Genomic DNA, 21684 nt, shown 5'->3' with positions numbered 1-21684 from the left:
TTTACTTGATTATTGCACTGAATAAATTCAAGTGCTTTCAATAAACAGAACCATTCCCTTGATTAATGTGCAATACCTGTGATTTGTGACATGCTTTACTTGGTAGCCATGTATGCAGAACTAAACATACCAGCTCTGATTATTGCACAAAGAAATCTTCTTTCTTTTTTCTGTTTTTAAAAACTATTTTCTATTTCCTTAGCATTTGGATTAAATCTATTTCTTGTGATCACAAAAAATTGTTCTTATTAGAGGAATCCTGCGTCTTGTCAAAACAGGAATGTAACAAGAGAAATAATTCCACCTATGTCTTTGTCACCCAGAGATAAACCAATATATTGATTAGCTGGGAGATTAGCAGCCAGCCACCAGCAGTCAGAAGTAATTAGTTGCATAATTGTGACTTCAGTGCCCCAGATTACTTTCCTTACTGTATAAAAACCATTTCTTCATGAAGGAGAGTGTATCTCTCAATACCCTTTTTAGATACTATGTATGAATTCGGTAACCCAGTAACCCTGAACTCTGCTCATTCCTTTTGTCAATAACATGTGCCACTCATGTCACAGAAGCTGGGAGCTCAGCACCTTTCTTCATTTTATTTAGATCAAACTGAATCAGTCTGTATCTTATGACCAAAGAGAAGAATGCAGTGGAAGGGTTTATACTTTACAAATTATTAAAATCTCAGCCAACTTTATGGATCAATGATTGACAAGGCTTAGTTGGATAACACACTTGCAGTCTTACAGAGACAAGCCAGGGCCTCATCTGTTAACAGAAGCCAAAAGGGAAACGCCAGAGAAATATCCCAGAGAAATATCCCAGCAGAAATATCCCAAATATCCTATGCTCCTCTAGGAATGTGACACAGCCAAAGGTCCAGCTTAGGTGCCTTTGTACCAGTTCATGCAGCATGGGCAGAAACAGAAAGAATTGGAAGCTACCACCATGCTACTAAAAACCTATGACTTTGTAACTGAATTTTGCCATTCCTGAAACTTTGCTGGAACTAATTCCGTTCCTGGAGTGTGACTATTGAAGCCTACAGGCTGTTTAGAAGAGCCAGGAGAGGAACAAGAGGTGGATGCCCTCTGCATTAAGAGGAGGATTGAGTGTGAAGAGTTGTCTCTGAAGAACAGCCATGAGAAGGTCAAAAGCCTGTGGGTAAGAATCTGAGACTGAGGCAGCAAAGAAAACTTTTTGGTCAGTGTCTACTACAGGCCCTTGATCAACAGGATCCTACTGAAGAAGCTTTCATGCCCCACAGGCTCTTTCTTCCAGGGGGCTTCAGCCATCCTGACATCTGCTGGGAAAGTTGCACAGTGAGCTGTAGGCAATCCAAAAGGCAAGGTTAGCAGTCTTGAGGGGAGCCTACAAGAAAGAAGAGAGATTATTTACAAGAGCATTTAGTGATAGAACAAAGGGAAATGGCTTCATACTGAAAGAAACTAGGTTTAGATTAGATATTCTCGATTGTAGAAGTGTTGAGGCAGCGGAAGAGGTTGCCCAGAGTAGCTGTGGATGCCCCATCTCTGGAAACACTAAAGGCAAGCTTTGATGGGGCTCTGCAACCTGATCTAGTGAAGGGTGTCCTTGCCCATGGATTAAGGGTCAAAACTAGAAGATATTTAAGGTCCCTTTCAATCCAAACTGTTCATGTTAATGCCAGAAGGTCAGATCCATTTAGGCTTACATGTTTATTTTTATCTTACAGCTCCTGTTTTTAAGGTAGTAATTCTAAGAAATCGCCTTGAAAAAGCCTCTTGTCTTGTACACATAGTGCTGTTGATTTACAGTAGCAATAAGTTTGGATCTTAAAAAGCCCAGGAAGTTTATGCTATTAGCACTAAGTTTTCAGGAGAGATAATAAACACTGGCTTTTAAATGCTAGTGAATGATTTTAAAATCTCAACAAAATAAAATAGAAAATACTAAGTTAAGCTATTCATTAAAATCTTTATTGAGGAAAGACTAAAAACCCACTTCCCATATATGCATGCTTGACAGAGATTTGGGTCTGAGCCAGTGGAAATCTGTTCTAATAGTTCTGGAGGAGATAAAGTTGTCTAGAAGTGTTTTTCTTTTTTGTTTCTATGAGTTTGAAATAACAGGGCAGTAATCTCCACTGAATATCAGAAAGATAAATTGGTCTTATAAAAAAGAAAACCAAAAAAACTCAGAAACTCTGGATGTCTAAATAGAGAAATTAACCACGTGAATTCCAGCTCGCTTTAAATTCTGATAAAAACAATTACTGTTATTATTAATCCTGCAATTGTAATTCTACTTTTTACATATCTTTATGCTTGATATTTCAGAATGATGACTGTGACAAGATTTGTAGAATATCCACTATTGAAACCTAAGAAAATTACTCATTTTGCACTTGAGAATCTTTGCATAAAAGCAGGATAAGGACAATTAGCAGTTTCATAGAAATTAGTATGAGGAATAATCAAGCTACACTTTAGTCAAATTTTTATTTACCTCCATAGAAAGACAATTTATTGATAGATAATTTGGAAAAAAAATGTCTACAAGGTATGAAAAGGGAAATTTCTTCTCTACCCTACATTGCTGGGGTCTGTACTGGGAACTGCATTCATATCTGAACACTGTACACCCCAGAAGAGATCAGTTCATGGATCCAAATGAGACAAAAGAAAATTACTAGTTGTACAGAAATGAGAGCAGGTTTAGAAGGAACTTATTTAATTTCTAAAACTTAAGATTGAGTACAGGAGTGTTGATGCTCTCACAATTCATCAAAGACTGTTGCTATGAGCAAGGGAATAAAATGTTCTTTATGTCCATATTTAACTGGGTTTCAAACTGAGCACTGCAGATTCAGGTTACAGTCTAAAAAAAGCATTTCGACGGTAACAATAATGAAACAGTTTGATATAAGTAGACTGTGGAGACCTTTAAACGAAGGTTAAGTAAACAGCTATAGGTGGGTTCATAGCTAGAGCTAATATTGCCTTAGATCTTGAAGGTTAACTAGGTGACATACCAATCGTCTGTCCTTCTATGTGAGCTGTACAGAAACCTACAGAGAAGAACAGAGGTTTGCCTGAGTGTATTTACAACAAATGGGGTGAGGGGAGAGGGGATGAACCAACACCAACCTTCTATACATCATGGCTCACATTTCCTTATCAGATTGTTGTGCTTCTACCCGTGAAAACTGGTAGCGTTGGTGACTTGTTTGAAATTTATAATATAATAGGCACATGATGATAAAATAAGAAGAATATGTAAGGGTGGGAGCTATAGCAAAATAAACCAGGTTCCATTGGCAAAAGGATTAATGGTTGGATACTTAATTTTTCCTAGGGGTTCTTGTATTCATTGTAATTTTTTAAAGCACTCTATTTCATCAAAATATGAAAGACCCTTATCTTTCCATAGAAAAGTGTTAGACAACTGCCTTTTCCTTTTCCTTTATGCCTTTGAGGTTTTGGCCCAAATCTGTAAATAACTATAAATCATTCCTGCACAACAGTTAATACAGCTGAAGCAATAGTCAGGGCCCATGCAATGGTAACTTTCAGATGTTTTTGAAATGCTTCAGCACTGAGCTAGAGTTTATTTCAGATATAAAATAGATAGAACAGGTGCTATCAAACAGTTTTATTTCCTTTATGACATAAAGCTTCAATCCCATGAATGACAGCCTAGGTCTTTCCAAATAGTAAACTTGATGAGAAATGGATTGAAGAGGTTTGCAGTGATAACCTGAAGGCACAGAGGAGACAGTACTACAGAGAGAAATATGGAAAAATCTAGCTAAACTTAATGTGCAAACCAAATGGAAAAATTTTGTATTTTAGATGGGTTTTAGGGAAGAGACATTTCCCTATCATACAATTTTTCCTGATAATGGTAACTATTAAGAACAATAAAGCAAATTTCACAATGAAAAATATTTACTTTAAAAAATCCCAAAGACTCTAAATGTTATAATTCAAAACATTTAGAGGAAGGTAAATAATTTTTCTTCAGGTAATTGTGCTTTACTGTTTACTTTGATACACCTTAACAGAAATGTATAGAATAAGAAATTAGTTCTTGCTGTTATTCTTGATCCTGTCCCTGAGGAAGAAGAAGCAGAGACAATGTGTGATGAACTGCAGTTCCCATTCCCTGTCCCTCTGCTGCATGGCAGGAGGAGCTAGAGAAAACCAGGAGTAGCATTAGGCCCTTGAAGAGGGGAGGGGTGGGGGAAAGGTGCTTTGTTTGGTTTGTTTTTTTGTTTTTTTTTTTTTTTATTTTTATTTCTAATTATCCTACTCTGATTTTATTGACAATAAACTCAATTATTTCACTAGCTGAGTCTGTTTTGCCCATGACAGTAACTGCTGAGGCTGAGTGCTCTCTCTCTCTTCATATCTGGACCCACAAGACTTTCATTATATTTTTGCTCTACTGTCCAGCTGAGAAGGGGAGGGATACAGCAGCTTTGGTGGACATCTGTCATCCAGCCAAGTTAAACTCACCATAAGGTAGCTCTGCTTTTGGTGAAGTGCTTTTTGGTTATGCTCAAGAATTTGTTCAACTTAAGCAAAATCAGCAGCTTAACAAGGTAAGAGACTAGTGTGTCACTCCTTCCAAACTTTTTAAGTGCCTGCAATATTTGTTCAATAGCTGGATTTTGGCTTTAAAAAGATCCAAAGCAAACAACCAAAACAAATTTAAAAAATTAACAAATGAACAAAAAAGAAAAGTAGGGTTTTTTCAGTTATAAACACTTACAGCCAGAAAATAAAGTCTAAAAGCTGACAAATCCAGAAAACTGTTGCCTTTAAAAACAAGAGAAGCATTCTCTTTCACACTGAGTAAAGATTTTAATGCTGTATTAGATGAAATAGGAAAAAGAAAATCAGGTAGAATCAAATCTGGGGGGAAAAAAATAAAACAACCTGAAGAAATATAATTTATCTTCTTGTTTCCAGACAAAAATTTGAAATAGTTAGGTAGTGCAAGAAAGGCAAGATAATCAAAATGAATTTAGGGATCCATATTCATCCTATCTAATTTTGAGTGCCTAAATAGTGTACAAACTTAAGAACTTCTATGGCTAAGGTACTGTACAAAGTCCATGTAGAAAGATAGACTCCTGTAACTGGTGCTTTACTTCATTCCCAATCTTAAAATGCTTCATGAAAACCACGTCCCTTGCAAGCTTTAGTGAACAATTGGGACAACCAGTATTATCTAAGCATATTGGAAAAGAAGGCCTGCATTCAAATCAGTGAGAGCTAAAGAGAAAGGCTAGGAATAAGGTATTTAGAACATCTTTATCAACAAGAATGAACAGAAATGATCCCAAAGGAGGAAAAAAAATAAATTAAGCTTTACTCAGAAGAACAGATGCCTCTAACTTTCAACTTTAAATGTATACGAGACCTAAGAATGCAGATTTACAGAGATGTGGCCCTATTAATTGAAGGCAACTGGCCTTTAAGTAATTAGCTTGAGTATTCAAAGTTTTTTGAGTTTTATGGGATTTCTTTGAACTACTTAAAATGTCTCACACCTAAGTTTATGAATTTTGAAAATGTGGGAGAAATGTGATCACAAATAATAGGGAAAACACTTGTCAATATTTTACAGTCTAAATTTATGTTATAATATAAAACTTACTCATTAATTTCTGTTCTTTTGAAAATTTTAATCTTCAGCTATTAACATTTTTTTTCAGGAAATTGGTCTGTTGGGTTTATTTATACACCACATTTATATTTGATAATAGTTCTGGATCGGCTCTTTCATTCTCTTCAGTTTACAAGAGGTCCAGCAAGTAGATAGCTAGGACTCCATAATTTCTTCCCCTTATTCCAGTTCTGGCAAAGAGTGAGTAATTTAAAGACTATCCACTGTCATCTACTGACAGAAGTTCACAAGAGAGTCTCCATTGCACTTCCTTTTGCCTCTAAAATAAATGACAATTCATTTTTGAAAAGTGAAGAATTTCTCAAGGTGGAAGAATCTCCACTTCCTTTGTACTATTGGGATATAAATAAATAAAGAGCACTTTTATTGTCCCTATACTGGGGTTGCATGACCAGGTTTTGTGGCGGGAAGAGGGAGGCCACATGGTGTGCTTCTGAGGGAAGCTGCCAGAGGCAGCCAGCACCAGACAAGAATCCCAAACCCTCCCTCCCTGGGCCAAACCACTACAGAGATAAGTGAGAGCTCTTGGCCAACCCTTTTGTTCCTCAATCAGCTTGAAAACAAGCCCCTCTTCACTTGTCCATCGTGCAACAAATGGGAAGAAATTAATTTGAGAAATCTAGCCCATAACAGCTTTTCACATTTCTTTTATTTTACCTGGTTTCATAAAGAGGACTATTAAGACTAATAAGACTTTTCCCAGGTATACAAAATTATGATAAATCATATCTTACCAGTGAATTTGAACTATGAAATTAGTTTTCTGTTTGCAGTGATTTCCCCTTTGAAACATTTTCTACTCATACTGACAACTTGACCAGTGACTTTTTAGGTGAGTGTGACCTAACTTACATGGCTCCCAATGCAGTACCCCTTTTAAAAGTATGATGATAAGAGTTTTTGAAAAATACTCTTAGTTTTTATGAAGACAAAACTCAGTACTTTATGTATGTGTATATAATATTTCAAACAATATTTCATATTAGAAATAGTTAATAATTCTGATATTTTAGAAAGGTGAAGAAAAAGAAGGAAGTATAGTGAAGTATGTGGTAAATGCAGCAAGCACAAGCAAAAGAAGAAATACACTGCTTCATCTTGATTGTACTGTATTTCTGTATATAAAACAAAAAAGAAAAACAACAACAAAACCAGCTAAACTTTCTTTGATGGCACTGGTGAATATAAGAGACAGAGAACTAAACTTTATTTCTTACATGAGTACAACTGTCACCAAAGCCAATAAGAATCCTGTTCTGTGTGGATATTTGGCCCTTAGTGGCTGTGAGTAAAGTATTGTGTGGCAGTGATGCTCAACAAGCGTGGACATGACAGCTGGAAGATAAATATAAAAATAGATTGGAAGTGACAGTGAGTCTGACTATATGCACAACCTTTATTGTAGAAATGAGCTAAAAGTAACATCTCAAGTTCTGTCACTTTTCTTGCTACTAGCAGCTATTTTTATGAATCCATAATAATCAAAGTGATCTGTAGGTCAAATGTTTCTATGGAGAATAAAAATGGAATTATTTGCTGAAGCTGAATATGATATCCAATTTACAGTACCAATAACAAAACCATCTGATTTTAATGCAGAATCTTGGGCACAAAGATTCTCAAGGAATAATACTAACACTGTCCATCATTTCTTGCTGGCTGCAAGCAGACTCCTGATTTCAGTTTGGGAGAAGAATAAGGAAATACTTCATATATATATATGTATATATATAAAAATGTACATAAGCAATGGAAGAGAATCAGAATTTAAGTAGCTTTAGACAGTGCCATTCACATCATTTGGTCTGGAAGTAGAAATGTTTTTATCATTTGCTATTCCTGAAAATGTCTGAAGGGAAAGGTATTTTGAGTACTTTTGATATCTTTTTTACATTGTAATTCAGGTGTTGTATAAGCTTAAATTAGAACTTCAAACAATGTCTAAATAGTTTTGGTCCTATTTACATCCACTATATTGATAGCTAAATTATTTTTCATTTAAGTTATGTGGGGTGGCTTTTTTGGTTGGGGATTTTTTGGTTTGGGTTTTTTTTTTTTTTTGTGAAAAGATAATGTGATAATTTTGGAATAAGGATTCCCTCTTTAGAATTTAAGTATACATGGTATACCCATAAGTAGCCTAAGATGGCTAATATTGTTGAGCATCTGTACCCTTCATATCAGTTTTACTGCATTTTGCAACTAAGAAAAACTAATTATTGTGAAGATAATCAGCAATATAAATTTGGATGGGAATAAAAGTCTCAGACTTTTAGTTTCAAGGTCTCACACCTCTTAGGAGACCTATTAAATTAATATTTACCTGGGGCGTTTTGAAAGCCTGTCATAAATCTTTAAAGAAGAGACGTTACCTACTTCATGGGTAACAAGGGAAGTCTGCTTTTGGAAGGTTAATAGTTCAGAGAGACCTTTGAGAATGAGTAATTTAAGTTTTTTTCTAATTCTTGAAGAGTCATTTCCCCCTTGTAAGTATATTGAAAGATTAGGATAGATAAAAAGCAATGATCAGGCAGTGTAGAACTTGAGTTTCTTGTGGAGAATATAGGAAATAGAACTTATCTTCTTCCTTAAAGAGCAAATCCTTAAAGTCCTTTTTAAGACAGACCATAAGGCTAACATTTGATCAATGCTCTTGTTACACAATTTTTCTCAGCATTTACCATAATTAAAAGAAAATAAGACGATATGTTCAAAAAAGTGTGAAAGCACTTTTTATAATGCAAACATAAAAATGCATTTGAGTCATAGCACCTGCAAGAACTGAACAGAATTTAGACTGTTAACATCCATTATTAAAACATGAAAAAGTAGACTCAAAAACAAATTAAAACTCCCAAAACAACCAACCAACAAAAATCCCAAACCAAATAAACAAACAAAATGCAACAAAAACCCAACAACAAAACAAAACTAGGCACTGAGTTTCCAAAGGGTCTTTAGGAAATAATCTCAACCACAAAATAATTTCTTACATTAATTTTAAATGCTGAGTCTCTTTGCTTTTTTAATAAACATTAAAGATTTCTTCAGCTCTTTTCCTAAAATGCTGCATTGTGTGCTCTTTAATAAAAGAGCTCTGGAATAATATTCCAGTTGGCAAATTTAATAAAGCTCTAGGGTGCATTCTGAAATCCTTCCTCCCATATGCAAATAAATGCAAGCTGTTCATAAAATGCTAAAAACCACAAACCTGGAATGACACTGGATTTGAATGACTGCTGCTGAAAATAATATTTTACTTTAAAAATATAATTCAATTTGTACGATTGAGAACATTATAGTTACTTATTAGCTAGTAAATTATAATTTTGCTTTGTAGTACGCCACCTCAGAAAATATATCTCTATTTCATTGGCACATGTTCCACAGACTCATCAAAACAACAATGTTTTTAGATAAGAAGTAAAATAATTATATTCTAAATTTCACCTGTAATATACTTTTATTTTTTTGATAACTTGCAAGAATAGTAGAATCATTAAGGTTGGAAAAGATCACCAAGATCATTGAGTCCAACATCTGACTGAACACCATCACATTTACTAGATTATAGCACTAAGTGCCCTGGTCTTCCCTGAGCCTCCTTTTCTCCAGGCTGAAGGACCCCAGCTTCCCCAGCCACTCCTGACTGGATTTACTCTCTGGATCCTTCTCCAGCTTCACTGCCCTTCTCTGGACACACTCCAGCACCTCAGTGTCATCCTGGGGGCCCAGAACTGGAAAGAGGACTTAAGGTGTGGCCTCACCAGTGCTGAGGACGGGGGACAGTCACTGCTGGCCACACTATTTTTCATTCAGGCCAGGATGTCACTGGCCTTCTGGGCCATCTGGCACACTGCTGGATTACATCTGTCGGGATGCTGAAGGACATCCCCATGTTGTTTTTCACCAGGCAGATTTCCTGCCACTCCTTCCCGCCCCGTGCAGCATGTAACGCTGCCAGGGGATGTTGTAACCCAAGTGCACTTTGCCTTCTTGAGCCTCATACAATTAGCCTGGGCCCATCTGAACCTGTCCAGACCCCTTGGCAGCATCTTCCTACCCTCAGGCAGATCAACCACCCCACCCAACTGGTTGTTTGCTCCAGACTGAGTGAGGGTGCTCTCAATCCCCTCATGATGATCATCAGTACAGATATTAAACTGGGCTGGACTGACTCCATTCACCACCACCTTTTAAGCCATCTAGAACCTTCCAGCCATCCAGCGGCTGTAACCCAGCATAGGTGCACCTGTCCAGTCTGTGAGCTGCCATCATCACAGGCTTTACTGAAGCCCAGGTGAACTCACAAGTCTGTGGGGCTAGATGGGATTCACCTGAGGCACTGAGGCTCTGGAGCTGTTTCTGGTTGCTTTAGCAATGCCTTCACCGTGTCAGCCTCTCTCCCTGCTGTCTTTCTGCTTTCTCTCAGCTTGCCCTGACTCCAGGAGCCCACTGCCTAACTCCTTCAGGTGTTTTGCCCCAGAATTGACCAATTTACTGCTGTTGCTGCTGTCATCATGTACCTTGTTAACTTTCAATGAATTTATGCATTTAGTGGATGCACTATAATGTACTTAATGCATCCTAACTTTTAAATTATTGAATTTGTAACCTTTACAGCATTTTTATCCTTTTCTATTTACAAATGTTTAATAATTTTAAAAATATGTTTATGTTAAAAGCTTGGAAATTTTCAATTGAACAATACTTTTTTATTATAAATTGAAAGTACATTGGTTTTTTTTCCTTTTTGTAACATTGCATTTTTAGTTCATCTTTGGAAGTTATTGTTTATAAGAGTAAAAAATTAAGATATACTTAAAAAAAAAAAACCCTAAAATAATCTAACTCCCAAGGAAAATTAATGTAAATCAGTTCAACAAAATCTATAGGCCATTTTACTACATCTTATGAGAATTAAATTAGGTGATTTTTGAAATGTCTGCATCATAGTGCAGATTTTTACACTGAAGTTTTAAATACAAGAAAATATTCTTTAAAAACTCATATTGGTCCCTATGACAGATTTTCAATTGAAAACATAAAGTCAGAAAAACAGAAACTTAATATAGATGTCTACAACCATTCTACTCTCTCGAGACTTCCCTTTTTTTAGGTATCAAGATGCACTTCAAGGATGCAGTTTGTCTAACTTCTTTCAGACATCTGTTTAGGTTGAAATGAATCACATCATAAAATTACTTAATTTCCTCTAGGACTATAAAGTCAGTCTGAATGTATAAATTCCAGCCATGAGAACCTGAAACAGAGGTTAGTGTTTTTATTAACATCTACCCTTTAGCAAAGTTAGTTCCCTAATTTTTGTCTCAGAAAATCATATTTTACAGTTTCTGAATTTAAAGCTAAAATCCCTTTTTTTTTTTATCAGTCAGCAAAAGGTGTATTTAACACAATCTTAGTAAGACTATGTCTTAATAAGAATTAAGTGTTTCTAACTTTAAGAAGTTCAGAGAATAGCACTTTAATTTCATTCAAAAGGTACCATTTATGTACTAATAATACTTTCTGTTGCAGATACAGTCAAAGTTATGAGATTACATTTTACATTTATTTTTCTTGTGTCAATTAACAACCAGGAAAAACAAGGCGAGCTTTGGAAACACATTAGAATCAAAATGCTGCTGCTAGAAATTACTAACAGAATGGGAATTTAATCACATCATCACTTTGGAGACAACAGTTCAATACTACTATACCTCAATTATTCAGTGGCAGAAGTTGTAGAATGCATAGAACAGAATGTGTTTTAGACAAAGACAGCCAAGTTGCCATGAGCCATCTCATGTGTTAGGACTACTCTAACACAAAATGATTTGAGGTTACACTTAAATGGGTTAGGAATGCTCAAAGGGTTTCCCTGTTGGCTTTACTGTGGGAGTGGTAAACTCCAGGTAAGTGATGGTCATCAATAGCTGTCAGGAGTAATGTGTTCCATTACACCTGCAGCATTCACAAGAAGATATGTCCCTTTTGCTGTAAAATCCTGACAAGGTACATTTATTTTCTACCTTTGTTAAAAATCTTAGTATAAGTTGCGACTTGGTATTTCAGTAAAGAAAGGATATGTCATTCTGTGCTAAAACTTGAAATGATTTGACAGTGTATTTAGCTCTGTGTTAAATAGAAGTACTTTTCTTCAATGCTCTGTGAATAGCAGTTCTGGCAGTAGCACATGACACCCTAAAAATGTAGCTTTTAGATAAATCTTAACATACTGCATGGGACACTTATTTGTTACTGCAAAATGAAAAAAAGTAGTAGCAACCTAACTAGCCATAATTGTTAAGTACATTTTTCTTTGATGTTGAGCACCTGAAGAAAAACAAACTCAAACTTTTACTAGCTCTAGTAGAGCAATTTAAACAGTAGGGATTAAATCTGATTTTGCAATGAAACTGTAAGAGCTTTGAGTTACAAACAAAGGTAGATTCTCATGGGAAAGTAAAGGAGAAACTATTAAATAATACAGTTAGTCTTTCTATTTCATCATTTTTAGTAATGCTTCCTTGGAACCATCGCTTCCAAATGTATAATATTGAAATTTATTATAATTTCTACTGTTTGTCCCTCCCCATCTATTTTTTATGAATTTGTGAGTTTTGTTGAGTAGGCCAGAAGTGAAAATTGTTCTGCTAGCACATAGCACATACTTGTTTGGTAAAGTATTAGGAACTGTCAGAACTGCATAAGCTTTTTTGCATATATGTATGAGTTGATACATATGTCCAGTGTCTAGACACAACTGTGATGAGAAATTTCAATTTTTTTTTAAATTATTCATTTACATGTTATGCAACTGGCTTACTCTTACATTATATTAATTATTATTACTGCATTTTAAAAACTCTGTCTTTAGCATTAGCCTCCTAAATGAGCTCTTGCAATAGAGTGGAGCCAAAGCTGTTTAGTTATCATTGATATCCACAGTCCTTGGTGCCTGTTGGTTGTGAGGCCCAGGAGATTGCTCAGGGGAGCTCCTTGCTGAAAGGTGTCGGATCTAAAGTGAGCCGGTCCTCTTTCTTCTCTGATTTTCCTGATTTATACCTGACGTTTCTGTACTGTTGTACCCCTCACAAACAGTATATAAGGAAGTTTTATCTGCTCCAGATACTGCTTTTATAGTTTTTGAATGGAGCAGTATTTTTGAATGCATTTTTCTTATATATTTGAATACAGAATATATGCAGAATGCCTTGCCAGTTTTTAATCTTTCCCTTTGCTTATCTCATGCTTTTACTGATTTTTATTACTTGAATTTGTTGCCTCTTTGGTGGTCACACAGATCATATGCAAAATGTTCCTACATTGTCTTTAGCTATGCCATAATTGTTTAACAGAATGCTTATATACTATTGCTCTTTACACTGCTTTATACTACTTTACTATGCTTCTGTTAAGCTATATCCTGGCTAATGTAGTTACAGTTTATAGACCTTTATTTTGTCTCTGAACTCTCTCACCTAAAGAAAAACCATAGTAATAATAGAAATTACATAGACTGAATCTGCTTCTTATTTACTTCTCACAAGCAAAATTGTGCCACTTTTCTGATTATTTTGTGTGAGTATCATTACCCAGTCCTTCATTTTAGAGGCCTGATGCGTGAGTTCATTAAGGTTAGTCAATTTTAAAGCCGTTTTTTAATGGTAAGTACACGATACAAGTTAGTGAGGCTCATTATAAAGTTAAACCTTTGCTTAGGTACTTTGATGTGATGAATTTTGAGGCCACATCTACCCTCTGAAATAGTGCACAGTAGAGGCATCTTTACACCTTTTTGATCTGTCAGTCTCCAGGATGAAAATTCACATACTCTCATGAATGTGGATTTTTTCTGATTCAGAATGAAAGTTCTGTAGTCAGTGTGAAAAATTACATCAATGGTTACACTGAGTTTGAGAGCCTGACTTCAATCCCTGCATAGATTTAAGACAGTTAAATGTGTTGTCTAGTGTCTCAGAGCTGAGATGTATTCTTTATCTTGAATAAGAGAAATAATTTGAAATAATTTTATCTATCTGCTTTATATTTTTTTGTGGAAAAATAGTATTTTTATGATACTATAAAATTAAGTTTCACTAGAAATGTAAAGCTGCTCTCCAGCACAAAAAAATCCTTGGTTATGCCAGGGTAATAGGTCTTTTCCTGGCCAAGTGGAGGAATAAAAGCTTCAACAAGTAACTGTGGTAAAATGGAACACCAGGTCAGATATCTCAAAAGCCTCTCTGAATGAGCTGTATTTTGGTCAGTTTTGATTGAGTCTTTTTTCCCCTCAGTTGCAGGCTTATCAGGGTAAGTCAGTTAGAACTAACATTGTATATATTAAAAGGAGAAAATCTAAAAAAGATAAAGACAAACGACAGACAATTATTTTATGCTATAATCTCTATTCAGAGTATGGGAGATGGTAGTGTTGTAAGTCTAACTTTACCTAGGAAACAGTCACGAGTGCAGTACAATTATTCTTGTTAATTACGTAACATAAAATGTAATCTTGTAATCTGCGTAACAAGTACTTAGAGGCTGCCATAAAATTTACTTGAAAGAAGTACAGATTGCTCGCCCATGTTAAATTTTCCACTTGTTCATTGCACAGATTAGCAATGAACATTAATGACAAGAGAATCAATGGAGTATGAAAATCCCAGAGTACATGCATCTGGAACGTATAGGAATAGTCATGGCTTTCTATTACAATCTTTCTGTTTCTTTGGCAATAATTTAAATCTTTCAAAGGACTAAAACAACAAAAATCTTATCCTCATTTGTTTGTGCATTAAGATTAATTGTTTAGTAAAGCTGTGTGTTTACTCAGTTGAAAGACTAGATGCTTAGAGATTGATTTTACACTGTAACAATAAACATTTGAGTATGTCTTTTCACATGTAGTGCTGGTGTGGGCTAGGGTCCTGAGAATAATGAAGAATGTTGTTATTGTCTGTGAAGTTGTAATCTATAAAAAAAACATGCTTATCACAACATACATTTTCATAGCATTTTTACTCCTACAGCAATATCAGTGAAAATTTGAGGAACTCAATAAGAAACATTCCTTTCTTTGCTTGTTTATTTCCAACAGATAATAAACTGAGAGTGCTAGGGTAAAGGTTGTGCTGATATGTTTTGAAGGCAGTTATATCTTGCTATGCAATTCTATCAATTCTAGTTTGGATGTTTCAATTTCTCAGAACTGAAGTCTTGAAAAAAGTTCTAAGAGCACTAGAGCAACAGATTGAATATCTGCAAGGACAAAATCTAAAAGAAGCGTTACTGGATATGTAATAGAAAGCACACTGTACTTCCAGGTGTAAAGGTCTCTAAGGGACTGAAGAGTAGAAGAATATGGATGAAAAGTAAGTTGAGTAATACTGCCGAATTTTAATATAAAAACTATTACATTTTTTAATACGCCAAAAATAACTGTAAACTGATAGTGAGAGTTCCATGGAATGTCTGAGATTCTACATTAGTTAAACAGTTATTTTAGGTTTGATTATTTTCTGCTGAAGAATATTTTTGCTTTTTTTCCTCATTCCTGTTAAGCATCCAGTTAAGCAAGAGACTCCTTGTTGTTGTTACTTCAAATAAACTATTTGTTAGCTCTTCATTAACATAGTCTTATACCATTTATGTTACAGGTTTATTATTTCTAAGGCTTATTAAGTTGAGTTTATTATTTACTTTTAGCACAGAAACATCCTGAGTATCTGTACAGCATATGATTTTGTGCAAAAAAGAATAAATTAAAGAAGATTTGTACAGAAATAAATTAAATATTCTTCAACTTAGAACTAGGAAAAGAGAGTTGACAAGGATAGTCAAAAGCTTAACAACACTTATACAGCATGAGCTTTTGAAAGTGCACGAAATTTACAGATATATCTTGTTTTGCTTGATAAATATTTTATTTGGTGTATAAAATCACACTGAACATAAAATATTAAAATATTACCATATTTTTTAATAGTCTGAGGTAGTGAGGGAAAGCAACAAGAATGAAAGTTATCATAGAAGAGAAGAGAGAGATAATGGGAAAAGTAGAAAATATACAGTGGTATTGCTATGATGCAGAGAAGAAATTAAGAAAAGGGAAAACAGAAACCATTAGAAAGTTGCATCCTGAATTATTCAGAGCTATGTATTTATTCATCTGTACCTTATTATTGTGATAGCTGTGAATACAGGAAGTCTGGAATGGATCTGCAAATGGTTGCGATTCTAATAAACTAAAATGTTTGGTCACTGCATCATCTAACTCATTTACCTCATGCTTAGAGTGATTATAGAAACCAGAAATCTGACAACCAAACAACAGTGGGAAAATATAACATGGAATAAAAACTGGAGATTTATTTTATTTCTTTTTATTGCATAATACATCTGTTGATACATAGGTATCAACATGATAGGTTCATGCTTAAAAAAGCATTTATCCCCTTGGAACACCTTTGGTCCTCAAATGAGTATTTTTATTCTTAAGTTCATATGGCTTAAAAATTTGTTGTTGCCTTCCTGTGTTTTCTGTGCAAGGTTATTGACAAGTGCAGAAGAAGAGGGAGAAATCTTTACATTCTCTTTGATGAGAGGTAAAAAATAAGATGTGTGTGAGAGTGCTTTATTTTATTCAAGGTCACAGACAGTTGTCAGAGATCTTGTACACAAAGCATATTTGCTGATGTCAGAGGCAGAGCATGGGGCTCTGGAGGAGACTTGCATCTCAGAATTTATCTGCCATTTGCCTGGAGTTACTTTCTTCATTACTTTCTTCATTAGAAGACATGCCAAGTGGGGCCTAAGAAGAAAATGTTTCTGGATTAGGTGTTCTACAACATACACACACACATGCAGAAAAAAACCCCAAAGAAAGATTCAACCCCTGCCTGAAACAAAACTAAAAACCCACAACCACCAAAAAACAAAACCAGAGAAAGAAAAGGAGCAGAAAGGTGCGGAAAGGAAAGGTGCAGGAAGAGGAGGAGAAGGAGAAGGAGAAGGAGAAGGAGAAGGAGAAGGAGAAGGAGAAGGAGAAGGAGAAGGAGAAGGAGAGAGCTCTTGTAAGTGAGCATTCAGCATCTTTCTCAGCAGCATCCTATGATGAATGGACAAGAAAGAATCAGACATGTATAGGGTATGGGACAGCCTGCAAACAGCCTAATAAGAAAGAATCATGCCTGCCTTCATGTTATTAAATACATGCATGCACTTCATTTTGTTTAAATTAAAAAATGTTCACAATTCAGAGGTTGGTCATTAATGTGCAGTGGATATCTGTATCTTGAAAAAGTGTACTTAAATCTGTGACTCCAGGTAGAGAAAATGACAAAAACTAGCCACAAGGGTGTTTAATGGTTTAAATATTTTAATTTGAGAAAACTTTCTTCTTTTGATGCAGTGAGAGGATAGATATGAATGAACAATAACGTAGATTTAGAAATTTTGCACATAGTAGCACTACACTTCATCCAAAATAAGCATGTAAAATAACCACATGGAAGCTGGAGTCTCTGATGAGTAACAGCTGCAAATGTAATATGGTGTACCATAAAAAAAAATATACCTAGGGAGGTTAATAGGTATGAAAACATACATCAGAAGCATGATTTCATCTTGGGCTATCATAGCCATGAAAATTACTGGTGTGCAACAAGTACATTATAATTTATGCAGTGGTAAGTACTCTTATGCCTGAACTTTAAAAGGTTTCAGATGAACATTTTTACCTGAAGGCATCTGCTAAATGTGTGTTTCTTCCTCCAATGAATGCTATATACAGCAGAATAAACTGAATACTGCTATTGAACTATATTTAGTTTTGCCTAGTTTTATTAATTTTCCCACGTCAAGAAAACTCACTACACAGCAATTTGCCTCTTAAAGAGGCATTGACAGAAGTAACCCATGTGCCACTCCTAGAGCAAGAAGGAAATGTACTATATCATATATTTAATTTTATACAGTCACCTCTCTATTAACTTGACAGGGATGGAAACTATGCAGAATTCAACAATACTCTAATAAAGCTTTCAAACATTAGAAATTAAATTCTGAAGATCACTTGTTGAATGACAACCTAATCAAATCAAAGTCCTATAAAACTCTATGACGTCACCCAACTATATGTCCTCTGGCAACTTTTAAAGGATGTATTTATCTTTTTATTGTTGTTGGTTTTTGTTGATTTAGTTTTATTTAACTTCAAATGCAGTTTATGAGTGCCTGTAATAAAGATACTGACAAAGTTGGTGTGGAATGTGGTGAAAAAAATGCAGTTATATTTGCTGCTGGAAGAGTAGCCTGATTAAGCTGGGAAATTCTCCAGTTTTAGCAAGAGATAATAAACAAGTCAAATTATTAAGCCCTGATCCCCACCCCTTAAAAAGAAATATATTGAAAATAGAAATTGATGTACCTTGATAATAATATACACTAACATACTCACTGACATAATTAATCTAATACCATGCATTTATCTTGAAAAATAAGAAGTTCTGTCATTACACAATAGTTTCCATAAATCCAGATGACATTATATGATAGGGCAAATCTAGGCATTCTAGCCACAAATAACTTTAGATGGAAGCAAATGCTCAGAAATTAGTTTCTGACTTTTCTGGGAATTAATTTTCAACAGCTATTCAAAAAATCAAGCTTATTTTCCAAGTTACTCTCACAGAGTCAGATAATTCTTTTCTAAGTTTGGTTGGTTTTGTTGCTGTTTTTGCTGCACAGAGAGACTTTGTACGTAGCTATTGACCCTGACTGATGAATGAAAACAGACATTCACAAACACATACAATTCTATGTTTACATTTAGTTTTAAGTGCCTGCCTTTGACAGCAATTATGCTCATTATTGTTGGGACATATATTTTCTAACAGTAGCATTCATGCTGGCCTTGTCCTATACCGTCACTCTGCTGTTACAAAAGAGGTAACAAGAATGATTCTTTAATGTTCATGACTTTTCCTAGACAGCTAAAATACATCAAAATAAACTTAAGAGAAAAACATTCCCTGTATAGTACTACATGTACACAAAAAATCTATCACCTTTTCAGTCTTTGTGGAAATTACTGTTTAGTGGCAAGGCTAAAAGTATTTATTTCAATGGAAGAAAAACCTACCAGTGTATTAACTCTCTTTATGATTATTATTGGAAAGTCATTACAAACCTGTCTAGAAAAGTAGGAAACATTGGGTTTTATTTAACTTTTAAAAGGTAAAAGCTAAAAAATTTAGCTGTACAAGATGAAGTGCAAATTTCAACCAATGTATTTTTATTAATTTTGTCAGGTCCTAATGTTTATAGGTGTGCTGCCATGCCCTGATTATGTACTAATACCTTTAAACTATGTTTTACAAATACTGTATTTCAGCATTACTCAAGGTCATTTCCCTAATAATTAAGCCTAATAAATATGCCAGCTTCAATTTTTAAATTATCCTGTAATTTGACATGTTATTAGCTTTTTAGCACCAAATATTTCATACTAGACTACCAGACTAATTCTAAAATAAAGCTGTTGAAATTTTCCCCAGTAAGTAGGATAGTAAATTTTTAAATACTATCCAATTTTGAAACATCTGTGGAAAAGGAGTGTGCAAAAAGATTTCTTCCTTCAGGCTTTAGAATTAGGCATACTGCAAAATTCTGTCTCATAAAGTAATAGTTCTAATTATTTATTTATTGAAGGAATTAAAGCTCCAGCTGGAATACAGCAAATTACTACCAGTGTTGAATCTTGCTTCAGTGAAACAGTGCATATAACATTGCACTGTTTCAGTAGTAGTATTTTTGATGAACAAGAAGCTTTTTTGAAATAATGAGAAATTACTTGGGCATTTGTGGTATGGGTGTGGGAAGTTTCTTCTCTCCACATTGTTTGTTGCAGGACTAAATTATAGTACTCATAATATACTTCACTAAATCTGCTTTGCAATGGCCTTAACAGCCAGCAAGCAGACAGTCATTTCCAAATTTCAGGAGAAATCTCCTTGTGTCCTGAAGTCATGACAAAGGTCTGCCTGCAGAGGAATGGGTATCTTATCCAGTGTATATATTTCAGGCCCTTCTGCTGTGTCAGAAACGTCCTAAAGGCACAACACCAGGATATCAAATCATTTGGATTGCCATGTAACAAAGAAAATGGGTAAATCTGGAGCACTTCATGAAATGACAAAGCAATGCTGGCTTTCAGTGATGGTATTTATTCATTGCTTGTCATGTTATTGTGCTTTCATCTCCCCAGTGTAATAGTTTCCAGTTATTAAACAGCTAAAGAACAATCACTCAAATGTTTGACTGTTCATTATACTATGCCATTAAAAGCAACTTTTGTCCAGAAAACATAAGAGAAATGAAACCATTGATTAAGCAGACTAAGTGATGTTGCCAATAATTCTTCAGTAGTGTATCTATTACTTAAAACTAATTTCAGGAACTCCAAGTGACCACAGTCAAGCATCAAGCTCACAAGAAACGCTAATTTTCCACTAAATTAAAAGCATTGGGTGATTTCAATCTTGCAGTGTGGAACAGCACATCCTGACAGCTGCTCTCCTTTGCTGTACTCGCATCATCCATGTAGCAACTGATGACACCTGCTCGCAGCACCTGCTTTCAGTTACTTTCTTCAGATGTTGGTTGGGCAGGTTTCAGGTGTAATTGAATCTTTGGCCAGAAATGATGTGTTTTGAGAATGTTCTCCTATTTTCTTCCTCCTAGAGTTGAAAATTCCCTGTTTGCATTGCGAAATGTAAAATACCAATATTTAATAAAAGTGATTTAATAAAGATGAGTGAAATTCCTGCCCACAGCAAGAGAGTTGGACCAGATGATCTTTAAACGCCAAAATCATTCTATTATTCTAGGATTTTAACATGTTTTGGATATTTAGGTCTCTCACTAATATTTGCTTATTTCTCCCAGGGATATACAGCCATTTAACTCTTTCTTAAAACATTTATGTGCATCTTCAAAGGCAGAGTGGTTTTCCTGGGTGAGCCCAGCTCAATGATTTTACACATTCTTTTTCTTCTTCCATATGCCACTCCAATGTTACACAATCCTCAGTCAAAAAGGACTTAGTTACTGATGAAGTATTTTTAAGAAACCCTGTACTGGAGACAGAGATATGACATCAAAATAAGCTGAAAATAGAAGGGCAACAAAGCAGTACTATGGTTATTATGAAGAGCAATTTTCTCTGTACCAGTCTGATTGCAATCTCTTGATAGTGTTTGGAAAATGCAAAAAACCCTACTACTTGGTAGGTAGTGTGCCCAATCAAGTGGAGTAAATGCATTCCTAGAACCACCCACTTTATTGTTGGATTTAATGCCCTATTGATTGAAGCACTGTATTTTGACAAACTCATGATGGTGTATTTAAAGCAAAGATCTGCCAACTGCTACACACATTTATTTTAGGGCCAACACAATGCAGTTTATTTTAATGCCCATAGCTATAGCTGCTGAAGAGGGAGGGAAAAATTATTCAAGTACTCAGGGCTCTTTCTAAAGATCATGTGGAGACCGAGGCATTTGCCTTGGACAGGCACAGTAAAACGCAAGCGCACCAAACCCAATTCATTATTCTGCAAAAAAGTGCTATGATTACCACAGGTTATGAACACCCCAAAAGGCAACATGCATGTGACCTCATGTCTGTCTCCAATGGAGCATGCAAGGCAGGTTCAGATACTATGTGATAAAAGCAGATGGCTGAAAATAATTGTTCTTTGGACTGAACTGATTATCAAACTACTAATCAAACTACTAATTGGACTAAGCTGGAGAAAGAATTAAATATGGCTCTTCAAGTCAAGAGGTCCAAAAAATCCACATCGTGACCTCAGGAAAGTCACTTAACCTTTCTGAGCCTCTGATTTTCAAATTACTTCCACTATCATGTGTTCTCTATAGTGAATATAACAGCCAAGGATGATACTAGTTCAATGAGCACGTCAGACTTTTAAATAAT

This window comes from Melozone crissalis, unplaced genomic scaffold (assembly GCF_028551555.1).
Source record: "Melozone crissalis strain CALT ecotype California unplaced genomic scaffold, PUWL_Pcris_2 ptg000027l_1, whole genome shotgun sequence".
Taxonomy (NCBI): domain Eukaryota; kingdom Metazoa; phylum Chordata; class Aves; order Passeriformes; family Passerellidae; genus Melozone; species Melozone crissalis.
The sequence above is the reverse complement of the archived record's forward strand: the minus strand, read 5'-3'. Positions refer to the sequence as shown.